This window comes from Eumetopias jubatus, unplaced genomic scaffold, assembly GCF_037043125.1.
Source record: "Eumetopias jubatus isolate StellerSeaLion01/CBP00866 unplaced genomic scaffold, mEumJub1_p1.0 scaffold_1, whole genome shotgun sequence".
Lineage (NCBI taxonomy): Eukaryota > Metazoa > Chordata > Mammalia > Carnivora > Otariidae > Eumetopias > Eumetopias jubatus.
In genome coordinates this window covers 2,744,748-2,766,953 of record NW_028274807.1, presented here as the reverse complement: position 1 = coordinate 2,766,953, position 22,206 = coordinate 2,744,748, and the positions used below count along the sequence as shown (strand labels likewise).

The following is a 22,206-nucleotide window of genomic DNA, read 5'->3' as shown; positions in this document are numbered from 1 at the left end:
CTCAAGCAGACTCCCCTCCGAGCACGGCGCCCGACTGGGGCTGGATCTCACGACCCTGAGATCATGACCTGAGCCGAAACCAGGAGTCAGACTCTTACCGACGGAGCCCCCCCAGGCGCCCCAGGTTAATTTTCTGGACCCAAACAGGGACTTCTAAAGATGTCACTGGCTAATAAGAAGGTCTGCTGATGGGGGAAGGGGAGAGAACGTCGCAGACTTTGGTGTCCCTAATGACTGAGGCCGCCCGGGAAGACACATGTACTCTTGGGGAGTCTAAGCCGAGAAGACCCTCCCTCCCCAGCTCGTCCTTGTCAAGCACTGTAACAAGTTTCAGACACAGTTTCAAAATGTGACTCAGAATTTGTCCTCGGTGACCTCAGCTTTCTGTTGACTCCTCTGCCATCCATCCACCTGGGGTGATCTCTGCTGTTCGACAACCAGCAAAGTCACCGTGTGAACAGTTTCGTTCAGGTGAGGCTTGTTGGCTGGCCGAAGAGCCGCCATTCACATGCAGCACGTGGTACACGCGGTAATACCAGGCGTTTTATAAAAGATGACGCTGACGTCTTCGTGTGCGATAGATTGCATGTGTGGATTTTGGAGCTAGCATCTAAACGTGAGGGAAAGGCTATTCGGTGTCTAGAACAGCGTTATCCTCAGGGCTCGTCTGAGGCTGTCTTCATGCTGTGTGGTGACCCGCCGCCCCCAGCTCTGGTCCCAGCCCTGCACCTCCCACCGCACACCGTGCATCACCTCTCAGGTGGGCACTGGGAGCTCAGCGGGTCCTTTCCTGTCCATTCTGCCGGCACCCACAACCCTTCCTCTGTCTCCCCAGGCCCTGCCGGGGGCCCCCTTTCCTCCGTGTCCCTCTCCCTTCCCCGGCCACCCACTCGTGGAACCCCCGGCTTCCAAGCCCCACCACCCTGCCTCCAGGCAGGCCTCACTGGGTTACTCCAGTGAATTCACTCTGATAGCCCAAAGGCTGTCCCTGCTCCCCTCTGCTCTGATCCCCTGCGGGGACTCTCCGCTGATGTCCACCTCCCCTCCCTCACGCCCTTCTCCCGCTACACCCGTTCTTTGGCTTCCCTGCTGAGCCAGGTTCTGGCTCGACCCTCACACACCTGCGTCTAGACCGCTCTTTCCCTCTTTGCCTGGTGAAATCTGAGGTATCCTTCAACTTGGCTGTCACTTGGCCAGGGAAGCCGTCCCCTTCCCCGTGAGCTGAGACACCCGCACACATGCTTTTAACACTCAGTCACGCCTCGCACACTGTCTTTGTGGCCCACTCTCCTGAGCTCACATTGTGCTGCTGACCTTTGCCGTTTGCACTTGTCATTGGGTAAAGACCATGAGGGTTGGTCTGACTGTGTTGGGTTTGCAGCCAGCATACACTATGGAAGCGCTTCGGAAAGAGCTGTGCATACATCAGGCACCACGTGTGTGTTGGCGAAGATGTCACACGGGCAGTGTGCAGCGGTCTTGGCCGGGCTGCCCCCAGGACCAGAGCCCTTAGAAGGTGACTCGGGCTGGTGGGTGCCTCATCGAGAAGGGAGAGCGAGAATAGGAAGCAGGGCTGAGCTCCGCACAGGCTCGTTCTGGCCGGCCCGGGTGACCAGCACCCCGGCGCGCCCGTCCTCTGACGCCCGCTTCTTCCTGCTTTTCCCCGTGGGGTGGCGCTGGGGGAGGGGGGGGTTTGTCCGTGGCCGCAGAAGCATGGGGGTTACAGAGGAGTGTCTCGCTGGGTCCTGGCGTGTCTCTGGAACACAGTAGATGCTGTTCTGCCAGCCCGCACCAAAACGGGGTGACTGTGTGTCATCCCAGAGCCGGGCGACGTGTCGGTGCCAAACTTTTGCCTTGCTGCTGAATCATTTCATGGCTCAGCACATCCCAGAGTAGCATCTTTGCTCCCTGGAAGCCACCGGTCTGACAGCAGCAGGGACTGCTCGCTGATGAGCTCCCCTGGGACAGCTGCATGGCTGCTTGGAGGGGACAGGCAGGGCGCCTGTCCCTCTGTGCTTGTGTGGTTCTGACGCGGCCTCTCGGGGGCGCGTGTGGGAGCCACGGGGCCGCGTGCACCCTCGTGGGCCCTGAGCGTCTGGGGCCGCGCGCCGCCGCGGGCTCCCAGAGCTGCGACCTGTTCGCTGTGTGCGTGGTTCTCCTGTGTCACAAGTTTGCTTACTGCCGTGGGGGTGTGTATGGGTCACATCTACACCTGTGGCCTTTTGAAAATGAACCTCAAATTTGCAATCACACAGATGGTAGGACAGGTTTATTTAACAAGAGTGTTCTTACTCCCGCTCATACCTCCACCAGGGAAGGGGGAGAGGGGTGCCGGGCCTCCCCCGTGTGTGGACACCCGCACATTGCGGGTGTGACACGCATGACACTTAGTGTGTTGTCTGTCCGCTGCTGGAAAGATTGTTTCCAGGGCTGGGGGTTTGACAGCAGAGTTCACCCTCCGGACACGGTGGGGTGGTGGGGGGCGGGCAGGGGGAGAGAGAATGCAAACAAGAGGGAGGCTTCTTATAAGTGAGATTGTTCGAAATGGTAAGTTCATCAGTTTGTTAAGGGCTACTGTAACCTAGCAGCTTAAGTAACAGAAGTGTTTGGTTACAGTTTTGGAGGCTGGAAGTCTGAAACCAAGAAGTCTGCAGGGTTGGTTTCCTCTGGGGGCCGGGAGGGTGGCTGTGTCCAGGCGTCTGTCCTTTGCAGACGACTGTCCTTCCCGTCTCTCCACGTGGTGCCCTTGCCGCGTGTGTCTCCGTGCCCCTAGATTAGGGCCCACCCTGGTGACCTCGTCTTCACAAGCTATGTCCGCTGTGCCCCTCTTTCCAGATGTGGCCTCCTTCTGAGGCCCTGGGGGTCAGGGCCTCAGTGTGTGAATCCAGGGAGGACATGATTCCAGCCATAACAGTAAGCTGTCTTTATTTGCCAGGAGCTCTTGTAAAGCCCTGATTACTGCCGGGATTTGGGGGGATTAGAAGGGAGCTGTTCAGCCGTGTACAGTGAAGCGCATTCTAGCCGAGACCTGTTGTGCCAGGCACACGCTGGTGGTGGCAGTCTGTGCGTGGCCCCCAGCCTCCAAGCTCATGCGGGACCATAATCCGGAAAAGTGCGGTTCCTTTTCCCTGAGCAGCGGCGTCCATGCTGGTGGGTGGTGTTGGCGGTGGCCGTGGACCCTCCGGGGTCAGACAGGCTACGCCCGAGCCTGGTGTCCACGCCGGATCCTGCCTCGGTTCACCTCCTCTTGTCCCACCCCTCACTGAAGTCGCCACGAAGAAGCTTCGTGCCTGACGGCAAATGCTGGCATCCCTGGGGCCGCGGTCCCTGGGAAGTGGCGGAATGGTGGCCCAGCAGCGGCCCGGCTCGCAGGGTCCAGGCGGTGGCCAGCAGCGGACCGCCCGGCCTTAACAAGAACAGTTTTGGGAAAAGAAGAAACTTGAAAAGGGAACGATGATAATTACTCATCATTTATTCTTTGTCATTTATTATGCCTTTATTTCCAGAAAGAGACTGGTTTCTTCTTCTCCTTTCGAATTTTGTAGAAGAAAAAGAAAATTGGAAGTATTTAATAATTTTATCTAATTTCTACTCTAAATTGTGATTATATTGTATTTCCAAGACTGAGTTGGCTTTTTTTTTAAGTCAGGGAATACTTTAGGAAGAGAAAACACATAAAATATTGAACCCCCTGTACCTACTAACCAGTGGAGGAATTAATTCATCATTATAGACACATTTGAAGCGAAAGAACTAGTAAAACTAAAAGCTTCTAAAAACCATGTAAATGGAAAAGGGAAGTGGGAGGAAGACAGTCCCGAGAGTATGTCATTTCTGAGCTTGTGCTGCCTGAGAGAGCACCTGAGGCCCATCTCGCGGGGGCCGCGTCTCACGGGGCCACACTTGAGATGTGCCCACTGAATTCAGATGTGTTCTCACTGTGAAAGGTGCATCCATTCAAAGATTTAGTAGAAAAAAAAAAGAATGTAAAATATCTCATTAATGTTCTTTTATATTGATTAGAAGTTGAATGATAATATTTTGGATGTGAATTGGGTTAAATAAAATATAACTACGTGATTTTTGCCTGTTTCTTGTTGTTTTAATATGCCTGCTAGGGAATATAAAACTGAAGGTGTGCGTTGCATCTGTGGCCCACATCGTGTTCCCACTAGATGGTGCTCATCATGATTCTCAGGAGCTTCATGGGGTGTGGAGGGAGACGACATGGGACCCTGGGCAGCCCCTCATCTCCGAAACCTACAGCTCCAGAGCGAGTGAGGTGGGTCTAACGTGTGTCTACCCGCCGGACCCCGTGCCTCCTTTGTGCAAATGCACTTGATACACAGAAAATGCTTACAACAGGGTCTGGCAAATACCGACCACCCGGTGAGTTTGCTATTATTATTACTAAAATATCCTGTAGTAGCTCCTTTACAGTATAGGCAGGGATTGTGTAGATAGTCCACACCCAGAATTTTAAAAGGCTGTGTGTTCCACCGTGGAGATGCTTGGGCATGTCTACGCTAGGAGACAGAGTGGACCGCCCTTGCCTGTGGCAGGCGCGGCTGAGAGAGGCAGGGGGGTGGGAGCCCCCCACCTCCCCGGGGTTGCGTTGTGTTGACAAGGCAGGGTGCATCTTCCTGGGCGTATCTCGTAGGTGGCTGCATTCCTGGAGGGCCAGTGGGTTTCTTCGGCCACAGGTCCGCGGTGGTCCGGGCCGCCTCAGTGCCGTGCCCTGGCTGGGCTATGGGAAGTTGCCACCCAGGTCCCCCTGTCACCTCTGGCCTTGGGGACGGCAGGCTGGCCGCCAAGCTGCATCCCAGGCCCAGGCCCTGGACACCGGCTCTCCCTTGTTGTATGGACCGTGCATGCCTGTGCCACGGGAGCAAACACCAAGTGGCCATGGGGCCCTCCCGCCCCTCCCCCCACTCTGTGCTTCCCCGTCTTTCTCCGTCACGGGAACGTCTGAGTGCAGCGATCTAGTAGGGCCTTTCTCAGTAAGTACGCTTTCAGCGGGAGAACACACCGTGGCGAGTGCCCCGGCCCCCCGGCTGCCTCTTCCTTGTCGCTGCTCCTCCTTCGGCAGTTTCTGGGAGGCTCACCTGTGCTTCCTGGTCTACGTGAGCCTGTGTGGCCGCGTGGCCCTTGCGGTCCCCGCCCCCGCTGAGAGTCCGACCCCGAGTGGGGGCACCCCACGGCGCGGACCGTGCCTGCCATCTCTCTCGTTCCCGCATCTGCCAGCCCTCTCCCTGTCCCCTTCACAATCCAGTTCACCAGAGCCTGGCACCAGGGCGCCAGTGTCCCCGACGGGTGGCCTCCGGAGCAGCAGCCCCCAGCCGACAGGCACCTGCGGAATAACGTCCTGCCCCGAGGCTCTCTCCACTCTCGCAGGCCGCTGTCTGATGTCACTGATGTGGAAGGAGCCATGTCGCCCTGTTCCACAGCCCTGCTGCCCAGGTCGCCCGCCGCGTGCAGAGGTGGCCGTCCCCAGGGGCAGGGGCTCGGGGGCTCGGGGGCTCGGCGGCACTGGGACTCCTGCTGCGGCTGTTTGGGGTGTCCGTATCTCCTTAAGCATTTTGTCAATTATTCTTCCCAGGACTTTGTCCTTTCAGCTACATATGAAGTGTATTGCCGTAAAGCTGTTCGTAAACCCCGCTTGGTCTTAAAAAGCCCGCAGGATTGGGTTATTGTTCCTGACGTTATTCATGCGTCTATCTTGTCTCTTATCAAAACTGTCAATTTTATCGATCCTTTCAAAGAGTCAACTTTCTGGCTTTCTGTATAGTTTTTATTTCATTCATTTCTGCTTTTTATGTTACTAACTTCCTTTTTCATGTACTTTTTGTTTCTCTAACTTCTTGAGTCATGTTTTATGTCAGTTGTTTTCAGCCTCTTAAAATTTTCTGCCGTACACTTAGGTGTAACCTTTGATCGCTGAAGTGTTTCAGCCTTTATAAGTTGTGATCGGAAATCCTTTTGTTACTATTCCATTCAGTGGATTTTTAAATATGTAAATTTTTTCACCATTGATAACTGTTTTGGATTTCTAAACCTATGGTGATTTTACCAAATATCTTTTTGTTGCCTTTTAAAATTATTATTTTATCTTTTTAGCTTCAGTGTGTTGTGGTCAAAGAATATGCTCTGACTGATGCTTGTCTTTGGAAATGTGTTGAGACTTGCTTTATGGCCTAGCATCTGCTTCAGTTTTGGAAATGTCCTATGTGTCCTTGAAAAGATTATATTCTGCACTTGGGGGGGACAGTGTTTTGTGTAGGTTTGTAAGGTTTATGAATCATGGTATTCCAACTGTCTGTATCAGGTTGGCAAACCACAGCCCATGGGCCAAGTCTCGCGGAGCAGGGAGCCCGATGCAGGACTCGATCCCAGGACCCTGGGATCATGACCTGAGCCGAAGGCAGATGCTTAATGACTGAGCCACCCAGGCGCCCCCCTGATGACCTGTTTAATAATCTAATATTTGTAATCCACATTTTCCACAGTCTTTTTTTCCCCTTTTTATTATGGAAATTTTCCAACATTTGTGTGATAGGGAGTAAAAGAACTTCCGGGTCCCATCATCCATCATCCTGTCAGGCAGCCCCAGTTAGCTGCGTCTGCCAGTTTTATTCTCTCTGCCCACACACTTTTGCCAGAGTAATTTAAAGCAAATCCCAGACATTGTAGTTCATAAAGATTTCAGCATCCATAGTCTTTTTTTTTTTTTTACGATTTTATTTATTTATTTGACAGAGACACCACGAGAGAGGGAACACAAGCAGGGGGAGTGGGAGAGGGAGAAGCAGACTCCCCGTTGAGCAGGGAGCCCGATGCAGGACTCGATCCCAGGACCCCGGGACCATGACCTGAGCCGAAGGCAGATGCTTAACGACTGAGCCACCCAGGCGCCTGCCACCTGTTTTATAAATAAAATTTTATGGGATCCCAGAGACACTCATTTATTTCCGTGTCGTCCGTGGCTGTTTGGCGAGGACAGAGTTGAGTAATTGTGGTAGAGACCATTTGGCCTAAAAAAAACTACAGTATTTCCTGTCTGGCCCTTTCCCAGAACCTGTGTGTGCCTCCTCGTCCTTATTGGTGTCTTTCTTAGATGTCCCTGCTCTGTCAGTTAGGAAAGGGGTCCAGTTATCTCCGCGGCTTTGTCTTATCTTTGCACTGACATCCACTTGCTTTATGCATTTGGAGGCTGTGGTGTTAGTGATACGGTTTCTAAACTGTTGTATCCTTCTGTGGCTGCAGTGTCTGCTTCGCTGAAGATGCTTCAGGCTTTACCTCTACTTTGAAATTCACATGTGGAACCAGCAGCTGTGGGTGAGCACGTGGCTGCAGAGCTCCTCTTGCTTTTAACCTTTCTGTCTCTTTATATCATAGATGTGCCTCAGAAGTAGCACGATTGAAGTTTTTTTAAATTGAAGTTTGACAATGGTTTTTTTAAAGTTTGACAATCAATTAAATTTTTTTTTTAAACTGGAGCCTTTATCCAGTTTCCTTTAAATGTAATTACTGATGAATTGAGTTTTGGTCTGCCACCTTGTATTTTGCTGACTGCTTTATCTGTGCCGTGTTTCCCCCTTCCTTCGCCTTCCTCGCTTTTTTTTTTTTTTTTTTTTGAGGTAATTACTGATCCTTTCATTTTTATGCCCTCTAGCAGTTTGGAAGTTATAGACTCTTCTTTTGATAGTTTCCCCAGAAATTACAACATTCATAGTTGTCAATTATCTGACATTAACCAGTTTTTTACTCTTGGGGACGATCCAGGGCCTCGGCACATGCCAAATGCCCCTTCCCAACACATGCGTGGTTGTGTGTTTAAGTTTTTTAACCTCACCAGACATTCTGTGGTATTACTTCTTGTTTCAAGTTTGTAGATGTGTTTGCCACTCTCTTTGCATTTTATTCTGTTTTGCATCCCTGGTTTTCCATGTGAGAGCACTTTTCCTGCTCGAAGCCTGCGTGTGTTAGAGATTCCTTCAGCTTGATTCTGCTGCTGGAAAACCCTTCCCATTTCTGTTTGTCGGAAAGGCTGTTTGGCTTTTCAGAGCCATATTGCTGGTTGGAGACTTACCGGGTGGCAGGGGGGCCCTTCTAGCACGTTGAAGATCTACGCACGGGCCTTTGCCGTCCTTTGTATGCTAAGAAACCGTTGCCAGGCTCTCTCTCCTGTGAAGGTAATCTATCTCTTCTGTAGCTGCTCTTAAGATCAAAATTAAAAACCTTTGTGCTTCAAAGGAGACCATCAAGAAAGTAAAAAGATAAAACCCATGGAAGAGGAGGAAATATTTTCAAATCACATACCTGACAAGGGACTTGCATCCCTCTCACGAGTCCGGGACTGGGCTCTTGGCTTTGTTGAACGCTGGGAAGGGCTGAGGAGGAGGAGGGCCCTGCTGCCCCTGCAGCGTGGGCTCCGGCAAGCCCCCGAGACAGCCTTCCCCTGCGCTGCGGCCCCCACGCCCCCCGCCTCCCCCCATCCCCATACAGAGCAGCACCGTATCTGCCCCACATGCTGGAGCATCAACCGCTGGTCTGGAGACTTCTCAGGCACCTCCTGGCCTCCAGAGCTGCTTCTGCCTCAGCCCCAGCTCAGTGTCAGGAGAAAGGGGGCTTCGGGTGGTGAGCTGCTCAGGACAGGACGTCAGTGATGCTCCTGACCTCCCTAAATAAATCGGGAAGAGATCGTTAATTGAGAAGAAGAAGGGCCTTGAGTGTTGCAAGGTGTTTTCAGCACGTGGCGTGTCTTCAGGCACTGGCTTGTCTTTTTGCTAATTAGCTGCAGGCTCGCCATTCTCGGTTCACGGGGGCAGCGCACAATCCCAGCGTTCTTCTAAAATAGCAAATGGGCTTCTAATGAGATGCTTCCATTGACAGTGACTGATCCAAGACTGGAAAGAGAAAGGTAAGTACTTTTGTTCTTTTCAAGAGCTGGCTTTAAGTTAGCTGCGTGGTAGTCAGGCCCATTCTGGTGACGTAGGGCCTGCCTTAGATTTACTTACAGCTCGGAGCTTCTCAGATCAGATACACCGTTTAAGTCCATTGGAGACGTGCACTTGGGATTAGTGGAAAACTGAATTAAAAATACAAGGTTTCAAAAAAAAAAAAATTACAAGGTTTCACCCCCGACTTGTAGCCATGATGGGGAGACATGGACTGGATTTCACATCCTGCCTGAAGTAGCAGGAAAGCAAACAGGTGTGCAAGGCTCTAGGTTTCAGAAGCTGCACAGCAGGGCATGGGACAGTCGTCCCTGTGAGGGGAGCCCCTGGCCTCCCGAACTGTTGCCCACAGTGTCCAGCTGAGCACAGGGAGAAGGAGCTCAGGACCAGCTGGAGACAATCTGACATCAAGCGGTTCCACCGAGGCTAGAATTTGCGGGGAGACAGTGGAGATGAGGAGATTGTGTAGAGACAGGGCTCTAGAGAGCTCAGGAGGGGGTCCTCCTCATCGTTGGGTGAGCGCTGATCTGTGCATATGCGTGCAGATATCACCAAGATGAGAGGAGAAAGTGCTGGAGAGGAGTAGGTTCTGGTCATTCACCCAGGGCTGGAAATGAAGTTTGTGTTCTCACCTGACCTCACAGTTCAAAGGGCATGGGGTAGAGTCCTCAGAAGGTCATTGCCTTAGTCCTAGATGCGGCCTGCTCAGGACTCAGCTGACAAAGCTTATGGCAAGCCTTGAAGCATCAGACTGATTCTAAGTAATTTAACTACGTCCCCAAGTAAAGCCTCACCAGAAGGGCTGCAGCAAATCAGCCTCCAACAACATCAAGTTCACAGTGTCTGGAGCCAGTCAAAAATCACTTGCCCTACAAATAAGTGGGACAACATAACCCAGAAGAGGAGAGAAATCAACAATGAGAAACAGATCTGGGTGGAACCGCATCTGTCCAGACAGTAAGATGAGCAGGTGAGGGTGTTAAAATGTCAATTATAAATACGCTCTGTGTGTTCAGTGACACAAAGAAAGTGTGAACAAGGAGAAAGCAGAAGGTATGGAAAAGACCCAGTGAGTCTTCTAGAAAATGCACTAGTGGGGTTCGGACTAGGTCAGACTTCGTAGAGATAAGATCGGTATTTGTGAAGAGATAGCCCCAGAAGCTTCCTACAGTGAAACCTGGAAAACAGTGGGGGTAAAAAAAGGAACAGAGTGTGGGTGGACCGTATCAGGTGGAATAGCATATGAAATTGAATTCAGAGAGAGAGGTGTGTGTGGTGGGAAATATTTGAAGAAAATAGTTAGAATTTTCCCGAATCTGATGAAAGCTCATTTCTAAGAAGCTCGACAAATCCAAGCAGAAGAAACAGGAAGAAAACGACACCAGTGCACATCGTAATCAACTTTCTGGAAATTTTAAAAGCAGAAAAATCTTAGAAGCACCCGGAAGCAAAACCCTACTATGCACAGAGGAACAAAGATGAATTCAGGGCGCACTTCCCATCGGAAGCTACGCAATCCCGATGATGGAGGAGCATCTTCCAAATACTGAGAGGAGGAAATCTTCAAGCTGCGGTTCTAAAGACAACAGAATATCTATCCAAAGTGGAGGCAAAATAAAGACTTTTCCGAGTTCAAAAGCTGAAAGAATGTATCTCTGGTGGACTCTCTTTAGGGACTGTGAAGGGGCTCCTTCAGGGAGGAGCCAGAAATTTGGACCTGAAGGAATGGAGAGCAGCAGAAGTGCAGGCAAGTAGAAAAGACCTTTGTCCCCTTGTGTTTAAAAAAACAAAACAAAACAAAAAAAACAGATGATTTACTGTTTAAAGATAATAATGACATCTTGTAGTTTGCAATGTAAGTGGAAATAAAAGGTCTGCAACAATGTAGCACAAAGTCTAGGAGAAACAAAATGGAAACTGTTGTAAAGTTCTTAAAATGAACAGCAAGTGTTAAAATACTGGAAAGTAGACAGTGATGTAGTGAAGGTGTGTTGTAAACCCTAGGACAGCCACTAAGAAACAGCAGGGAGGTCTAGTAACAAGCTGTAGTAGAAATAAAATAGAATCATTAAAAAAAATCATGAGTCCAGAAGAAGACAGAAAAAAGAAAAAATGAAGCAGAGAAATTCAGATGGGACAAATAGAAAGATGATGGATTTAAACCCAACCATAAACCCAACCATCCCATCAGATGCGGATGCCCTGAAAATTCCAAATAAGAGACATCTTGTCAGAGGTTGTCAGATCAAAAAGATTAAAGTGCTATCCACATTAAATATAAAGACCAGTTTATTTTTTTCATTTTTTAAAAAGATTTTACTTATGTATTTGAGAGCACACGCACAAGCACAGGGGGGGTGGGGGAGGGGCAGAGGCAGAGGGAGATGGAGACCCCGCTGAGCAGGGAGCCCAACGCAGGACTCGATCCCATGACCCTGAGATCATGACCTGAGCCGAAGTCAAGAGTTGGACACGTAACTGACTGAGCCCCCTGGGAGCCCCAAAAGACCCAGTTTAAAGGAAAAGGTTGGAAAGAGCTGTGCTGCACAAATGCAAATCCAAAGATGGTTGAGTCAAATAAGTTAGATTTCAGGATCAGAGGTATTTCCAGGAGTAAGAATGATATGTTATCCTGGTAAAGGCAGTCAGCTCATCAAGAAAACGTAACATATTGAATAGGTATGCCCTTAATAACAGAGCCTCAAAATACAAGTAGCACAAAACGATATACTTGAAAGGAGACCTGCAGATCCAGTCATAGTTGGAGACTTCAGCGCTCCTGTCTCAATAACTGATAGGACAAGTAGACATAACATCAGTAAAGATGTAGAAGACTCAGACCGTGCTATCACCCGACTCGGCCTGCTTGTGTTTATAGACTAGCACCCTACCTGGCGGCGGCGGCAGGACTCGCGTGCGTGCAGAACGTTCACCGAGACAGACCACGTTCTAGACAATAAAACAAGTCTCAGAACATGGAAAAGGACACAACCATGCAAAGTATGGTCTCTGACCAACAGAGAATTAACTAGAAATCAGTGATTGAAAGATATCTGGAAAAATCCCCAAATACTTAGAAACAAAATAAGCACACTTCTCAATAGCCACTGGTTCCAAGAGGAAACCATTTTGAACTTAGTGAAAGTCAACACATAATGTGTCACAATTTGTGGAATGCAGGTAAAACAGTGCTTAGAGAGATTTATAGCATTAAATGGTCATACTAGAACATAAAACTTCTCAAATCAATGATTTCAGCTTCAATCTTAAGAAAAAGCAAACTAAAGAAAGCGATAACAAAGCAGAAATCAATGAAATAGAAAACAAACAATAGGGGAAAAAAACCCAAAAGTTGGTTCTTTGAAAGGATCATTAAAATCGATAAACCCCTAGTTAGACTGATCAGAAAAGAAAGAGAAGAGAACCACCAAAATCAGAAACGAGAGATGAGAAATTACTACATATCCCATAGGTGTTAAATGATGGCAAAAGAATATTCTGAAAAACTTTGGGGAAATTTTAGGACATGGATGAAATGGACAAATTCCTGAAAAGATACAAATCACTAAAACTTAAGTCAAAATAGGTAACCCGAATAACTTTGTATCTATTGAAAAATTGAATTTATATGTAAGTCTTTCAACAGAGAAAATGGTTGGTCCAGATGACTTCATTGATGAATTCTATCAGATATATAAGGAAGAAATAATACTAATTCTGTACAAGGTCCTCCAGTCATTGGAAGCGGATGGATGACTACTTCTCAACCCACTTCACGAGGTCAGCATTGCCCTGATACAAAACCAGGCAAAGACTGTAGACCAGTATCCCTCATGAGCAAAATCCTTCATGAATTAGAACATTTTAACAAGTCAAATCCAACAACATGTAAAATGGACACTGCATCATAACCAAGGGGGATTTACCCCAGGAATGCAAGATTGGTTTAACATTTAAAATCAATCACTGTAATTCACTATATTAACAGACAAAAAAGAAAACCATATAACAATCCTAATGCAAAAAAAAAAAAAAAAAAAAGCCTTTGACAAACTTTAATACTCATTTATGCTAAAAAACCCACAAGCGCTTAGCAGTCTAGTAGTGGGCATCTGAGTCTGATAAAGGGCACCCGTGCAAACCTACAGCTAGCACCATACTTAATGGTGGGAAACCAAGGGCTTTCCTTCTCATATTGGGAGCAAGGCAAGGATGTCTCACCACTTCTCAACATTATGCTAGAAGAGTGGCAAGAAAAATAAAGGATGTACGGAATGGAAAAGAAGTAAAATTGTCTTTATTCATAGGTGGCCTGATGGTTTATATGGAAAATCCTTAAAAATCTATTAAAAAGCTCCTAGAAGAGGTGGATTTAGTGAATTGACAGGGTACAGGGTCTATCTAACAAAATTAATTTTATTTCTGTATACTAGGATTGAACAAGTAAAAGCTATAATAAAACACCATTTATAAGAGCTTTAAAAATATGAAATTCTTATGGATAACCGTAAGCAAAAAGTATGCTGAGAAATTAAAGACTAAATGGGAAGACCTATAGTCTGTTATTGGCCAGAAGGCCCAATGGTAGTGAAATGTTAATTCTCCCAAAATTGATCTATAGATTCAGTGCAATCACAACCAAAATCCTGGCAAGGGTTTTTGTAGAAATTTACAAGCTTATTCTAAAATTTACACAGAAATCCAATGACCTAGAACCGCCAGGATGATTTTGAAGAGACAAAAGACCACCTGATTTTGGAGAATTCTCCACTGCTATAGCAATGTAGACATTATGGAACTGGCCAAAAGGTACACATGTAGATCGACGGGACAGAATGAATTTCAGAAGCAAACCCACACATTTATGGTCCATTGATTTCCAACGAAAGTGCCAGTGGGATTCAATGGGGAAAGGAGCCAGGACTCTTAGACCCCTGTATATATGTATATACACACATGTATATATGTGTGTTCGTTGTTCAAAAGCAACGAACCTTCGCCCTCCTTCATCCCCTATGGAAAAATTAACTCAAAACGGATCACAGACCGGAATGTGAAAGCTGAAGCTGTAAGGTCAACAGGAGAAGAAACGGGGTGCACACACACAGAGGGGCTGTTATTCGGCCTTAGAGATGACGTTCGGACCCACGTTACGGCCCGGATGAACCTTGACGACGTTGTGCTCAGGGACGGGAACCAGACACAGGAGGACAAAGCCCATGTGAGTCCACTTAGACGCGGGCCCGGGGACAGCCAGAGCCACAGGTCCCAGGAGTGGTGGGAGCGGTGCTGGGGGCAGACGGGTAGTGTTTCCTGGGGACAGAGTTCCTGGACGTGGACACTGGGGTTGGTGGCACAACAGTGTGGACGTACTGAACACCACTGACCTGGACACTTAGAAATGGTTAAGATGGGAAATTTCTGTATGTTTTGCCACAGTTTAAAACAAACTGAAACAAGAGCCACAATTAGCCAGTGAGCCTGGGCTTCTGCTTTGTGGACCCCAGGCTGGCGCGGTGCTGGAGAGGGGGCTGCGCCCACGGGGTCGCAGGGGTGGTGTGGGTAGGGCTCCGGGTGTAGGGGCGATGGGGGGCTTCTGCCTCCAGAGGGGTCGGAGGCCAGAGGCCGCTCTGCTTCACATCTCGGAGGCGGCCACCTTCAGCTGTCCCTGCGCCTGCAGGGGACGGGGAAACGTGTGGCCTCCGGGTCTCTCTGGGTTTGTTCATTTCTGAGCCATCTGTTGGGCCCCCTTATCAGGCAGTGGGGAGGGAGGAACGGCACTTGAAAGGGCCCCAAATAGGCCGTATCCCTGGTTTTGCCTGAGTTGGTGGCATCTTCGTGCATAGCTCTCAGCTTCCCTGGGGTGTGCTCCGTTTGATTTGGAGCTAATGGCACGTGCTCTGGCCAGTGTGGGGTTTTCCAGTCCTGCATAAGTAGTTGTGTTTGTGCCTCTCACTTTCAGACTTCATGTTGGAGCCCGTAAGGACGATTGTCCCACCAGCCCTGCTGCCCCGTGCCTCGGTGAGTCAGGAGACGGAGGTGCGGGGACGTGCGTGCACATGTGTGTGTGTGCGTGCACGCGCGTGGTGATTCTGTTCCCTGTGATGGCGCTGGACTGGGTCCGCGCCGGGATCTGGCGCCGGCTCTTGCTGGCAGGCGTGGGCGCCCAGCCACGAGCACACCCCCGCCTGTCCAGCCTCGATGGCACTGAGGGAATCACGGGAGGCCCAGCCAGGCCTTACTGCATCGTTGACTGATTTTCTTGAGGAGGTAGATACTTTAAAGGTTTCCTGTGACCAAAAGGGTATTTATTATAACCAGTCCCTGTTTGTCCAAAATCCAGTGATTTTGGTAATCTGGTCAAGTTGCTTTCCCCTTCTGTTCTTTCCCGGGCGTGATGAACTGAGTTAGAAACAGGGCCACGCTGAAAGCCGCGCACGGTCCAGGGCCTTCTGTGGGGGCACAGTAGCAGCTAACGCCCTCAGAGCCGCACCTGGACTTTGTTAGCAGACCTGGAAGGCCAGGAATCTGTCCGTCAGGAGACGGAGCGGTAGCCGTCCAGCTTCGGCGTCCAGGGGTGGACAGGTGACCTGGAGGCCAGTGTGTGTGTCTGCTGTGAGGAGAGCCCATGTTTGCATGGGGCGGTCTGCTGCTGTGGGCCTCCCCCCCACCCCCGCGAAGCCCAGGGATAACCAGCGGTGTTGGGGGACAGCACCCAATCCGGTGGGTGCTGGTTCTTCTGGGCCTGAGGGTAGAGCCTGTGCCTCAGTGTGGCCTCCAGGGACCCGGGACTCTCTCCCATCCTTCCGTGTCCCAACTCCCAGCACTCAGGTTCCCTCCTGTGCCCGTCCTCATTCCTGGGGTCTGCCACCGCTGGGTGACGAGTGACAGGTTCCTTTTCTATCAGTCAAGCCGTGAGCACAGGGCCTCTGCCGGCCTGGTCTTATTTGGGCCTGGGAGTCGGCTGTCTTTGCAAGAACTTTCTGCAGAGTCGAGGCCGGACATTGTGGGCAGGAAGTTTAACCTCCTGAGTGGTAATTGCAGCAAACAGTGTGCTGATAGCTACCATTTGGTAGAACAAACAACTCTTAGGGTTTGAGTGGCGTTGATGGAGCCTCAGACTTTCTACACTTGGAGTCATTCATGGCTTGTGTAAAACATAGGCACCACTTTAGTTTTCAAACTAAAGTTACTTTGTTTACGGTCTCCTTAGAGTCAAATATTTCATGATGAGCCCTTGTTTGCTAAGCGGGGCTGTAAATGTGACCCCCACGCTAACCTACCCGCTACTCTGAGCAGCTCATCTCCAGCGTTCTGAATCAACAAAAGGTCATTTGCTTTTTCACTGTTGTTGAGTTCATAACACTGCTTGGGGTCTCGACTGTGAAATTGTTGCAAGCTACTGTTGTCTGCAGAAGGAAATCAAGCCATACTGTAGCCTCCAGTTGAACTCTTGGTGTATGCCTTTCCTTTGATTATGGTCTGGCCACCATGGCACAACGCTCAAGCCTGAGAGGTTCTCTCCCTTCTCAGGGCTCCGGCCAGGGGTGCTGGCCCCCCCGCGTGCCGCCAAGAGCCTTTGGATCCGTGAAGCATGTTGCATCGTGCATGGCAGGCATGTGTCCCTCACGATGGCTTTTCTGGGGGAGAGTGGCCACGGGTCACTGGCCATCAGCCAGACCTCTCCCAGCAAGATGGAATTTGGGGAGGGCGGAGATGGAAATCAGTTTGATCTCCCTCATTTCTCTCTCATTTCTGGGGTCGGGGACTGCGAAGTAACACTTGAGGCTGTGGCAGAAAGAAGAGGAGGAAGAATGGCAGGTTGGGAGCATTGTGCTTTCCAGGCCTGGGAATAGCTATGCGACCCTTTCCCAGATCTGATTTATAACCAAGCATCCGGTAAGATCAAGTCAACATTCACAAACCAAACGACTTTTAGGTGTGTGTGTGTGTATATACACAGTGTACCATTTTTTTGAAGTTTCAGAGGCAGAGGTCAGTGATTCATCAGTTGCGTACAACACCCAGCGCTCATTCCATCACGTGCCCTCCTTCCTGCCCGTCCCCCAGTTACCCCATCCCCCCAACGCCCTCCAGCACCCCTCAGTTTGTTCCCTAGAGTTAGAGTCTCTTAGGGTTTGCCTCCCTCTCTGATTTCATCTTATTTTATTTTCCCTTCCGTGCCCCCCGTTCTTCTGTTTGTTTCTTAAGTTCCACATACAGGAAAGGTATAGCAAAACCAAACATAATAGAGAGGATGGGCGACAGTGACCACCCCCCACAAAGCTGATAATCCGCAACGTGGAAATAAAGCGAATCATTCGTTTATGACCTGACTGGCACCTCTCAGAAGATGTTGAAATACCTAATAAACACATGAAAACAGGTGTGCAACTGGATTAGTCATCAGAGAACTGAGAATTAAAACCCACCAATGTGGTGTCTGTACAGAGCCAGGGTTGACGAGGGTGTGCAGCCATGGGGCGCTGGTCCATCGTGGAATGTGACGTGTGCCCCAAAGAGGGCAAAGGGCCTCACCGATCACTCAAACCCGCTGTGGCCCACGTGTCCTGTGGACCTCAACCCAGGCCGTAACGCAGGGAGGCGCCTTCCTAGCTAAGATCGCAGAGGGCAGGGGGAGGGATTGCTCTCCAAGAAGGCAGGGGAAGTAGAAGGCCAGGGCACCTCCGGCTCCAGGTGCCTGGGGCTCTCGGTGTAGTTCCCACTGCTGTGTGAGGAGGAATTCTCGACCCTGCAGGTGCTATATGAGGGGGCCAAGCAAAGGGTTCAGACTTTGACCGGCCAAGTTGTGTCTAGAGAAGGCAGATATCCTACAAGGTGAGCTTTTTTCCTGAAAAAACAAATCTTATCAGTGCTCAGGGTAATTGGATAGACTGTTGTTACCACCGTAGAGACAAAAGGTTAGAACTTAACAAGGAAGCAAGGTAATTTTTTTTCTTAACATTTAAATTTTAATTATAAAAGTAATGCATGCTTATGAAAATTGAACACAGAACCAAATGTAATACATAATCAAGATTTCATTCTTTATTCCCCTGCAAGTCCCAGTCTTTCCTGGCTGTGGTTGATCCTTCCAGAACTTGTAAAAATACGCATAAAAACATACATACATGCACAGAGTTTTCGAAAACACATTTATATGTGTTTATAATGTATATCTGCGCCAATGATTGTGACTTGGCCTGGAAGTTTTTTACGACGTGCAGCTCTGCTTCATTTCGAAGACTTCCTTCTGCATGCATGTTCTGGAGCATGCGTGTGTAAACGTGCATGCACACACACCCACACACTGTAGGAAATGTCTGCATTACTGTTTCAGAGCACAGTTACCAGTTATCGGTTGATTAGAACCAGAGTACGCTCTCCAGACTGGCAGTGTGTGTGCATGGCCCTCAAGGGCTTGCGCTACACTCTTTCCTGTACTGAGCGGCGGGCCGGGGTTCAGGTGAGCACAGTGGAGGCAGCGTCCATGGAGGGTGATGATGGGCCTCAGGGCTCTGCAGCATCGAAGCCCCGCCAGGCTCCTTGAGCGTGGACTTTACCTCCTGCAGCTTTGGCCCAAGCTCTCCCTTTCTGTCCACATGCGGCTGTGTGTAAGTGGCTTTGGAGCTGAGAGATTATCACCTTGCAGGAAAGACGGAATGAGTATGTAGGATATTTCAAACGGACTCTTACTTTATTGAGTGTTTTTGTCAGGAAGTGAGGTTGAATTTTGTTAAATTACCAGCCCAGCATTCTTGTTAAAGAGATATAAAGAATTTTATTGATTTCCCAATATCAAACCATCCTTGCATTCATGGACCAGACCCCACTTGGTCATGATGTATTGTCTTTTTAACGTGCTGTTAGACTTAGTTTGCTAATAATTTTTTTTACCAATTTTTGTATTCATATTCATAAGCAAAGAGCAGTGGTTCTTGAACTTTTGTTCTCTTTACTCTCTTAAAATTATTGAGGACCGCAGAGAGCTTTTTGTGTGTCTGTGTGAGTCCTCTGTCTTGTAGGTCTCAGCTGGGGGTGATTGCGCCTGTCACCACCAAGGGGACATTTGGCAACTTCAGGAGATGTTTTTGGTTAACACAGCTGGTGGTGCAGGGTGTCGTTCCTGGCAAGCAGTGCGCGGGCAGGGACGCTGGTGGAGAGCCTGCCATGCACAGGACAGCTTCTGGTCCGAAATCTCAGCAGTTTCCTGGTCGAGAAATCCTACTGTCCATGTAGACTATCTTAGAAATTAATCTTGAGAACATTTAAAAATATTTATTTATTCATCCATTTAAAATAGAAGCAATAAACTGATTACGTGTTAACATAAATAATCTTTTTTATAAAGAAAAACTACATTTTCCACAGCTGAACCCAGGGAGTGAGGAGAGTGGCACAGTTTTATATTTTTACGAGTCTCTTTCATGTCTGGCAACAGAGGAAGCAGCCAGAATCAGCTGCTTCTGAATTCAGTCTGTGTTGTTTGGTTGAAGTACATAAAGACAGTCCCGCCTCATCAAGACATACTGGGAAAACAGGGGACTTCTGTGTCCCCTGCTGGGGGCTCGGGGACCCCAGGCTCCTTGCATCACACATGGGAGCCATCAATGTAGACAGGCTTCCTTCTTCTGCGTTCCTTCTCCCGTGTGCATTTAGTGCCATGCCATCTTCATAAAAGGCATCTGGACTTTTTCTGTCTTCCTCTATGTTCTGGAAAAGGTTAAATTGTATGAAGATAATCTGTTCTTAGAGGATTGGTAGAATTAACTTGCGAAATCATCTGAGTTTGGCATCTTTCATTAGAAGTAACTGACAGATACCTTTTCATTCTATAAAATAAGGTCTGCTTTGGGGCGCTTGGGTGGCTCAGTGGGTTAAGTGTCCAACTCTTGGTTTCGGCTCAGGTCGTGATCTCAGAGTCGTGTGATCGAGTGCACTTCGGGCTCTGTGCTTAGCGGGGAGTCTGCTTGGGATTCTCCATCTCTCTCTACCCCTCCTGCTTGCGTGCTCTCTCTCTCTCTCAAATAAATACATAGATCTTTAAAAAAAATAGTTCTGGTTGGGGTGCCTGGGTGGCTCATTCGGTTAAGCGTCTGCCTTTGGCTCGGTTCATGGTCCCAGGGTCCTGGGATCAAGCCCCGTATCGGGCTCCCTGCTTATCAGGAAGCCTGCTTCTCCCTCTCCCACTCCCCCTGCTTGTGTTCCTACTCTCGCTGTGTCTCTCTCTGTCAAATAAATAAATGAAATCCTCAAAAAAAAATTAGGTCTACTTAAAGTTTCTTTTTTGTGGTCCCTTTCTTTGTAAATTTTTTCCTTCTAGAAAATATCCATTTCATTTAGGCTTTCAAATTTGTTTGCACAGACATGTGCAGTTATTTCCATGATTTAAAAAAAAATGTTTTCTTTTGATGGTTATTCCCTATTTTCTTATTTTGTGTATTTTTGTTCTACTTTTTCTTCATTATTTTTTATTGCTATGGGTGACTTAACTGTTTTATTTTTTTCTCAAGTTTCGCTATTAATTAGAATTTTTTTAAACACACTGTTTGTTTTTACTTTTATTAATTCCTTCCTGACTTCGTAATTCTCTTTTAGCTTTTCGAGTTGGAAGCTTGAGTCTATTATTTTCATGCTTTCATTCCTAAAGACTTAAATACCTAATGTGATAACTTTTCTTCTAAGCATGGCTTCAGTTTCATTGTGCTTTTTAGAGACTGTATACTTTTGGTTTCTATATCCCCTGGGGAGAACTAAGAGGAGCTTGGTCACCTCTCAGGGGAAAGGCCCTGTTTTTGGATCTTGTTATTAGTTGCTAGCAAACATTGTCTGCGCTGCAAATACGATTTGGAACTTGTTGATTATTTCTTTGTTGCTTAATACATGAATGTCCCCCTGGGCAGGTGAAAGGAGGTGTGGCTTCCCTCACCAGTGACAGGATTAGCGCCAGAGCCTTAGACCCACCTCCTGAGCCTCCCTGCTCACCGACCTTCTTGACCACCGTTCTTCCTCGGGTTGGAAGAGACGGATCCGCGTCTCCCATTATTAGAGTGCTGTGAGTTGTTCTTTTGTTTGGTTGTGTTTTTGTCTTTGGTGGTGGTGACCTGAGAGCTGGGAAGGTGCACTTCACCTGATCCCAGCCTATCGCGTGTCCCTGTGCGCGCTCATCCTTCCTGGTGGCTCGGGCACGGCCCCCACCTGTCTCTCCAGGGCCGCCTGCCTCAAGCCCATTTTACCATCTTGCTTCATTACTGTGGCCTTCTTGTGCGGGTGTTTGAGCATCATGTCTGTGGCCCCGAGTTTCTGTCTTTCTGTGACTCAGTGTTTGGGCTTGTCTGTCTCTGGCACATCTCGCAGACGCTGGGCTCACCGGCTGTTTGTCCTTGTGATCGCTGAGACGCGTGGACTCCCAGCATCACCATGGCCATCACCTTCATCCTCACCCCTCGTTTTACTGCCTTCTCTTGAGCTGACGTCCATTAGCTCGTCTACCCGCTGTGCCCTTGTGGTGTCCTCACAGCATCGGCACGCGTGGTTGGCCTCACTCAGGCTCATCGGTATCCCTACTTTCTTCCTAAATACCGTAAAGACCTTAGAACCAGGACTTTGATTCTGCAGTGTTTTCAAACCCTCATTTCCTGGGCACGCAGCACCGCGGTGTGTGCACCTGTGTGCTCTCCCTGGGTCCTCACACGGTTCTGGACATGGGCTTTGGGAGCCACCGGCAAACTAGGGTCCTGGAGCCTGGAGAAGTGGCCTTGGAGCAAATTGCAGGCTGGCTTGTTGCTTTGTGTGCATGGCACTTGCTAGCCCCACCTCTCCCAGGATGCAGGCCACACGTGTTTATTCTGTTACATGGCTCTGACCACAGACGGCCTGATGGGTGCGTGTTAAGTCCACGCCGATAGCTTCTTGCCACGTTCCCCCACCAGCAACCCCGAGCACGGGGACCCTTCCCCCAGCGGGCAGGTGCGCCGTGGATGGCTCGGTGCTCATGTGTGTGCATCTTCCCGCATGAGCGTGGGACTCTGGGCTGAGCTGCTGGTCCGGTCCCCGCAGGGATACTAAGAACTTGACGAGGCATTGGACTTTAGCATGGCAATGAACAAATTTAGAATGCTTCAGTTATTCAGTGCCTTTGACAAGTTGTTCTCAGTGGTAACAAAACACTAACAAAACACATCAAAAGGCTGTCCTTTTGATGATCAGTAATTAGCTCCCTGCCGCTGATTCTCAGGGCTAAGTTTTC

At 49.0% G+C, this 22,206-nt stretch overlaps 1 protein-coding gene across 3 annotated transcripts in view; it reads left to right on the top strand.

Moving 5' to 3' along the window:
• Positions 1-22,206, top strand: part of AGPAT3 (1-acylglycerol-3-phosphate O-acyltransferase 3) — an 86,176-nt gene that overhangs the window by 12,398 nt on the left and 51,572 nt on the right. Inside the window, exon 1 of one of the 3 annotated variants that reach the window (XM_088023721.1) lies at positions 4,196-4,282. The exons of 1 other annotated variant lie outside the window; for it this stretch is intronic. The gene's annotated coding sequence lies outside the window, so the exon portion shown is untranslated. Of the gene's footprint in view, positions 1-4,195; positions 4,283-7,234; positions 7,336-22,206 lie in introns of those variants that run through there. One more of the 3 variants, XM_088023723.1, reaches the window with a different exon arrangement.